The sequence below is a fragment of the Sapajus apella genome, unplaced genomic scaffold (assembly GCF_009761245.1).
Source record: "Sapajus apella isolate SASKATOON/1434 unplaced genomic scaffold, GSC_monkey_1.0 scaffold6, whole genome shotgun sequence".
Classification (NCBI taxonomy): Eukaryota; Metazoa; Chordata; class Mammalia; order Primates; family Cebidae; genus Sapajus; species Sapajus apella.
Window position 1 is genome coordinate 74,758,723 of NW_022436946.1, and position 8,225 is coordinate 74,766,947.

Genomic DNA, 8,225 nt, shown 5'->3' on the forward strand with positions numbered 1-8,225 from the left:
TCTAGACTCATCAAATTATACACATTAAATGTGTGCAATTTTCATATATCAGTTATACTTAAATACAGCAGTTTAAATTCCATTGATTTTGAGTTTTCTTCCCTGTTATAAAACAACAGCAATTAGTTTCTGAGCCCCTATATCATTTATTAGTCAGAAAATATGAATATATGATGTATGAAAAGATTTTGGACCAAAAAGGATTAACAGGAAAAGCTGACTCAACAGCCCTGTTTGGCTTCACATATTACTTAAAAAAATAGATTTGAACCTTAATCTTTTAATCTGCCTGAGCCTTGCAATTTTTAGTTGCTTTGCATGCACTTTTAGCTCATGTCGAAAGGTCATTCTGTTTCTCGTGTTTCTTGTGTGATTCTACCAGCTGATTTTCTATCTGCTCCATTAATATTTTACAATATCTACAAAATTTGATTTATTTGAAATTCTCTGGGGTCAGGGATAAAACTGTGACAAATCTTTTTAAATTTTTCAATGTGTTTAAATTTTAAAGATTGCTCTCTTCCAAGCTTTCACAGAGGTAACATTACTAATGTGTATGTGTGTGTACATATATATTTTTCACAGCGGCTATGTTTTCAGCTCCCCTAAAGCAAGTAACTGAAATTGACAAAGAAAATGCCATATAATTTGTAATCAGCAATTGGCCACACATTATATACTTATCATTTGAATGATTTCCAAGACTAAGTAAAATTGTGCTTCAAGATTTAAGATGCAAAAAATAACATAAAACATGTACAAAATTACAACAGTTATGAAGAAGCACCACCTAGAATTTGAATATTATGAAAAGCAATAAATCTGAATGACAACAGTGGCTGTTGTTAACCTCGGACAAATCACTTCATTCAGTTGCCATCTCTTAGTTTTCCTCTTTGAAATGGTTATAATAATGATCATATCTCTGTGAGTATGCTACAAGAACTACCCAATTGTTAAGTCGAAAAGCACTGAGGAAATCCAAATTCTGCTATGAATACAATGGGTGCATGCCATAAGAGAAACAGAAAGCTATGCACATATGTCTCTCCCATTTTGAACGGTATCTGAGGACATCTGACAGTATAGCTGCCTAGAGGAAACGGTATGGGAAAGTATGTCCAGGCTCCATTACCGAAACCCTTTGCTAAAAATATTAATCACTCTTCTTCTGGAATACATTAATCATATACCAGGCTGGGCATGGTGGCTCACACCTATAATCCCAGCACTTAGGGAGGCAGAGATGGGTGGATCATGAGGTCAGGAGTTTGAGACCAGCCTGACTAACATGGTGAAATCTTGTATCTACGTTAAAAACAAAAAACAAAAATTAGTTGGGCATGGTAGCACGCACCTGTAATCCCAGCTACTCGGGAAGCTGAGGCAGGTGAATCGCTTGAACCCAGGAGGCAGAGGTTACAGTGAGCAGAGATGGCCCCATTGCTCTCTAGCCTTGGTGACAGAGACTCCGTCTAAAAAAAAAATCATATACCACTTGGTTAATAAAAAAGAGATATAAAAATATGTCCTCTGACTTCCGTAACTGTTAGGAAAATACTTTATATTTTCCTTGCACAGTTTTAAGAAATATTTCCTTCAAGGTGCCTTTCACTTATAAGATCCTTGAAAGCAGATATTATGTTTATACATCTTGTATCTCTATCTGCTCCACTGATATATATTGCTATCTTGTATATCTATCTGCTCCACTGATAGTGTATACCCCCATAGCAACCAGGACAGTGCCTTACAGATAATATGGGGCTCCATAAATATTCATTGTCTCTGCTTAAAGCAGGAAATGAAAAATAAGTAAGTCAAGGTTTCTGCTCTCAAGGAATGACTCACATACTATTCACCTGCCTTAGATAACTTTAACATGGTATGCTATAACAAAGGTGTGTACAATATACAGAGGAGCACAGAGTAAGGGAGAGATTATCAAGGAATCAGTAAATAAAAGGTGATCTTTTAGCCTCAAAGGACAAATAAGAACCTACCATACACAAAAGAAGCAAACAGGTGGAGGAAACAACACAAGGAAAACATGAGATGTATGAGATTCAATGAATAGAACAACGTGTGAAGCACAGAGCAGGTGGCAGCAGTGGTGGAAGATGGGACTGGAAATGTAAGCTGGGGCCAGTTTGTAAAGGCCTTGTGACCTATACCAAAGAATTTTGATTTTATCCTCTAGACAGTGATCTCCAAAGTGGGGTGCACCTACCCAAGAGCATGTGCAAAATGATCCAGAAAAAAATCACAATATTTATACTTTTTTCTCAACCTTTTTAATTCTTTAGATGAGCTTTTTTTATCACTATATAAGGGTTATAGATATTTTGGGCAGACATATGATATTCTGATACCTGCATACAACATAATGATCAAATCACTGTAATTGGAATATCCATCACCTCAAACATTTATCTCTTCTTTGTGCAGGGAACATTCCAATTCTCTTCCAGTTATTGTGAAATATGTAATAAATTTTTGTTAACTATAGTCTCCTTACTATACTATTGAATATTAGAATTTATTGCTTCTATCAAAGTATATTTTTGTACCCATTAACCAACTTCTCTTCATCCTCCCTTCCTTCTACCCTTCCCAGCCTCTGGTAACCAACTATTCAATTCTTACCTTCATGAGATCCGCTTTTTTAGCTCTCCTATATGAGTGAGAACATATGAACTTTCCTGTGCCTAGCTTATTTCACTTAACATAATGACCTTCAGGACCATCCATGTTGCTGCAAATGACAGGATTTTATTCTTCTCTATGGCTGAATATTCCGTCACATATATGTACCACATTTTCTTTATCCATTCATCCGTTGATGGATGCAGGTTGATTTCATTTCTTGGCCACTGAGACTAGAGCTGAGCTAGGATAAATGTGGGAGTAGAGCTCTCTCTCCAATATACTGATCTCTCTTTTGGATATATGCCTAGCTGTGTGACTGCCAGATCATAGGATAGTTCTATTTTTAGTTTTTTGAGGAACTTACATACTGTTTTTCATAATGACTATACTACTTTACATTCCCACCAACAGTGGACAAGCATTCCTCTTTCCCTGCATCAGCACCAGAATTTGTATTTTTCTTTTTGTCTTCTTTATAATAGCCCTTCTGAGTAGGGTAAGAGATGGTATCTCATTATGGTCATGGTACGCATTTCCCTAACAATTCGTGACATAGAGCATTTTTTAATATACCTATTGGTCACTTGTATGTGTTCTTTTGAGAAATGTCTATTCAGGTCTTTTGCCTGTTTCAAAATTAGATTGTGGGTTTCGCTATTGAGTTGTTTGAGTTCCTTATATATTCTGATTATCAATAGTCTGCAATTCATCCATTTTAAGTGTTTGTTGAGTGTTGATAGTGTATGTGTGCACTTTATAAATATATACATATTGGATATGTTGGGCTCAGAAAAAGATACCCCAAAGTCTGGCACTTTGGCAATGCTGAGTACCTTGAACTAAAGGAGATTGGGAAGCCTCGGAAGCAATCTCAGAAATAAAGTCTCTCTGACCTTCTCCTGCCCTCCTGTCTCCCGGTCCTCTTTCTCTCTCAAAGTGAGTAATAGAAACTGGATTCTTCTTCACCAAGGCAGGTGATAGAAACTAGAACCCCTGTCCCCCAAACAAGCCATAAAACCTAGAAAGTCCACTTCTCCCTTCTTCCTTGAAGGCCTTCATTCCAGAGGCATCCGGTCCCATGTCTGGGAGGAAGAAATGCTACACAGAGACTAAGATTTTGAACTGATCAACTTTGCTGGGTTCCCCCCACACTCAGTCTGTTGCCACTAGATCATACCGTTTTACTTAATCACATTTCTACACAGCTCTCCATTCTTTACTGAACCCAAATATTAAAAGAGACAGTTTTCCCTGGATCTTTGGAGCTTCATTTCTGAAGCTCCCATAGCACATAAAACTTCGATCAAATTTGTTATCTGTTACCTTGGTAACCTGTCTTTTGTTATAGGAGTGTCAGCTGTGCCCGTGAATATCTAAGCAGTAAGCTACTATTGAAGCAGTTTTTAAGGGATAACAGGCAGAGCACCATGGCCCACACCTGTAATTCCAGCAATTTGGGAGGCCAAGGCAGGCAGATTGCTTGAGCCCAAGGTTTCAACAACCAGCCTGGACAACATGGCAAAATCTCTACAAAAACACAAAAATTAGCCAGGCACAGTGTTGCGTGCATGTCATCACAGCTACTTAGGAGACTGAGGTAGGAGGATCACTTGAGCCCAAGAGGTCGAGGTTGCATGAGCCATGATCACGCCACTTTACTCCAGCCTGGGCAACAGAGTGAGACCCTGTCTCAAAAAAAAAAAAAAAAAAAAAAAAGGGCAGGAGGAGGGGGAGAAAACGGTACCATATCCTCATACATTGTGGTCCATGTAGAGGATAATCTCACTGGGAAGAGGAGAACACATTACAATGGAGAGAAATCTTCGATTTAACGGAAAATTTCCTATCAAGTATATCTTTTAATAATATTTTGGGACCAGGTATGGTGGCTCGCTTGTGTAATCCCAGCACTTTGGGAGGCCAAGGTGGGCAGGATCACCTGAGGTTGAGAATTCGAGACCAGCCTGACCATCACGGAGAAACCCCGTCTCTACTAAAAACACACAAATTAGCCAGGGCCGGGCGCAGTGTCTCACACCTGTAATCCTAGCACTTTTGGAGGCTGAGGCAGGCAGATCACCTGAAGTCAGTAGTTCATAACCAGCCTGGTCAACCTGGCAAAACCCAGTCTCTACTAAAAATACAAAAATTAGCCAGGCATGTTGGTGGATGCCTGTAATCCCAGCTACACAAGAGGCTGAGGCAGAATTGCTTGAACCCGTAAGGCAGAAGTTGCAGTGAGCCAAGATCGTACCATTGTGCTCCAGCCTGGGCAACAGAGCAAGACTCCGTATAAAAAAAAAATTTAGGCCGGGCGCGGTGGCTCACGCCTGTAATCCCAGCACTTTGGGAGGCCGAGGCGGGTGGATCATGAGGTCAAGAGATCGAGACCATCCTGGTCAACACGGTGAAACCCCGTCTCTACTAAAAATACAAAAAAATTAGCTGGGCATGGTGGTGCGTGCCTGTAATCCCAGCTACTCAGGAGGCTGAGGCAGGAGAATTGCCTGAACCCAGGAGGCGGAGGTTGCGGTGGGCCGAGATCGCGCCATTGCACTCCAGCCTGGGTAACAAGAGCGAAACTCCGTCCCAAAAAAAAAAAAAAAAAAATTTAGTACCAAAAAAAGAGCTTATCTCATTAATCATTTTATATTGATTACATGTTGAACCAATACATCAGGTTAAATAATGTATGCTATATAATTAATTTCCCCATTTTATTTTGCTTTAACTTTTTTTTTTTTTTTAAAGGTGAGGTTTCACCATGTTGGTCAGGCTGGTCTTGAACTCCCGACCTCAAGTGATCTGCCTGCCGTGGCCTCCAAAGTGCTTGGATTACGGTGTGAGCCACCACACCCAGCCTTGTTTTACTTTTTCAATGTGGCTACTAGAAAATTTAAAATTACATCTATGGCTTGCATTATATTTCTGCTAAACAGTGCTGGTCTAAAGTGTTGATAAAGGAAAAGTACTAACTAAAGAATAAATATGAAGCTGGGCGCAGTGGCTCACGCCTGTAATCCCAACACTTTGGGAGGCTGAGGTGGGTGGATCACCTGAGGTCGGGAGTTCGAGACCAGCCTGGACAACATGGCAAAACCCCACATGTACTAAAGATACAAAAAATTAGACAGGCGTGGTGGTAGGTGCCTGTAATCCCAGGTATTCAGGAGACTGAGGCACAAGAATACCTTGATCCCAGGAGGCAGAGGTTGCAGTGAGCCGAGATCGCACCACTGCACTCCAGCCTGGGCAACAAGAGTGAAACTCTATCTCAAAAGAAAAAAAGAAAGAATTAATAAGTAACACCAACAACGATCTTCTATGGTAGCATGCAATGGGGAAACAAATGCCAAATATAAGGGGAAAAAATGTGTCATCATCCTTTTTTTTAATCCTCTTGGGGCCAGGCACGGTGGCTCACACCTATCCTCTCAACACTTTGGAAGGTTGACGCAGGAGGATGCTAGAGCCCAGAAGTTCAGTATCAGCCTAGACATCATAGGGAAGCCCTGTCTCTACCAATTTTTTTTTAATTAGATGGCATGGTGGCACCTGCCTGTGGTCTCAGCTAACAGAGAGGCTGAGGTAGGAGGATCACTTGAGCCCTGGAGGTTGAGCCTTACAGGGAGCCATGATCACACCACTGCACTCAAGCCTGGGTGACAGAGTAACATCCTGTTTCAAAATCTTCTTGGGGCCGGGCGCGGTGGCTCAAGCCTGTAATCTCAGCACTTTGGGAGGCTGAGGCGGGTGGATCACGAGGTCAAGAGATCGAGACCATCCTGGTCAACATGGTGAAACCCCGTCTCTACTAAAAAAAATACAAAAAAATTAGCTGGGCATGGTGGTGCGTGCCTGTAATCCTGGCTACTCAGGAGGCTGACGCAGGAGAATTGCCTGAACCCAGGAGGCGGAGGTTGCAGTGAGCCGAGATCGCGCCATTGCACTCCAGCCTGGGTAACAAGAGTGAAACTCCGTCTCAAAAAAAAAAAAAAAAAAAAAAAAATCTTCTTGGGAAGATTATAAAACAAAAGTACCTCCTCTGAACCTAGAATCAATGACACTGCAGTAGGAAGAAGTACACACAGTGCTCAGATCTTAGTTTGTAATATCATTCTCCTTAGAGAAATGGCAGGGGTGGAGAATACACAAGATGAGCCTAGAATATCTTATCATACCAGAAAGTAAGGAAATGCTCAAAAACACCACAATGGGGGCATGCAAGACACAAGAGCCAACTGAAAGAGCTCCTAGTCACCAAAGCTGGAATAATTTAAGCAACAAAAAAAAATAAAATAGTGTTGAGAATATAACCCAAAGTATAAAATAAATAACAATGACTTCACACTAATAAAAAGAAATGATTGAATAAGTAAATAAATGGGAGAGAATAAACAAATCTCTCAAAAAAAAGAATTCTGCCCCTCAAAGTGGTGGAATATAGGTAACTCCCCATCCCTAAGTGAAGGCTGCACATACTGGTTTCTTCCCAAAGACAAAAATGAGGCAAGGAGGAAAAGAGTTAACTTCACAGTGAAAACAACTGACAAACATGACCTCAGGCATGTGATGAGGCTTAAAATCACTAGTGATCATCATCAGTGATAAATGGTTGAGAGCACATTCCTTTGACATTATTTGATGAGAATGGCCCTTTACTTCTATGACCTTCCCCTCAAAAATCCGTAACTCCAGTCTAATTATAATACAAACATTCAGGCCAGGTGTGGTGGCTCACGCCTCTAATCCCAGCACTTTGGGAGGCTGAGATGAGTGGATCATAAGGTCAGGAGTTTGAGACCATCCTGGCTAACACGGTGAAACTCCATCTCTATGAAAAATACAAGTTAGCTTAGCATGGTGACATGAGCCTGTAATCCCAGTTACTTGGGAGGCTGAGGCAGGAGAATCGCTTGAACCTAGGAGATGGAGGCTGCAGTGAGCCGAGGGTGCACCACTGCACTCCAGCCTGAGCAACAGAATGAGACTCCATCAAAAAAAAAAATAATTTGACAACCCAAACTAAGAGACTTTCTACAAAACCTACCAAAACTGTCAAGCAATGAAAGTCATGGACTGTCAATCTAGAGGAGCCTAAAGAGGCAAGATAACTACATGTAATGTGGCATCCTGGATAAGATCCTGGGACTGAAAAGGATATTAGGTAAAAATTAAAGAAATTCAAATCAAGTACGAACTTCAATTAATAATTCATTATCTATACTGGCTTATTATATGAATTATACTAACATAAGATCTTAATAATAGGTCAAACTAAGCAAAGGCTATGGAGAACTCACTGTACTGTCTTTGCAACATTTATGTAAACCTAAAATTTCTAAAATAAAAAGTGTATTTAAAAAAAAAATTCCTCTGGTTTAAAGTCTTTCAAGTCTGTTGGAACCTATATTCCCTGGCCCAAGTCTTCTATAACCTTGGACATCTGGGAGCTTGATAGCAGTACAGAATCTCAGGCCTATCCCAGATGTAGTAGGCTTCTCAGAGAAACAGTGCCAATTGGGTAGTTTCGGTAACAAAGTTTTGGCTTTCACAATATAGGCCAGCCAACTCCA

General features: G+C 40.5%; 1 long non-coding RNA gene across 1 annotated transcript; it reads left to right on the top strand.

Moving 5' to 3' along the window:
• Window positions 1-2,469: 2,469 nt before the first annotated feature.
• On the top strand, window positions 2,470-5,384 carry LOC116549726. The gene is made up of 2 exons (XR_004268032.1): window positions 2,470-2,959; window positions 5,265-5,384. It is a non-coding gene; the product is annotated as an uncharacterized LOC116549726 (long non-coding RNA).
• The last annotated feature ends 2,841 nt before the right edge of the window (window positions 5,385-8,225 follow it).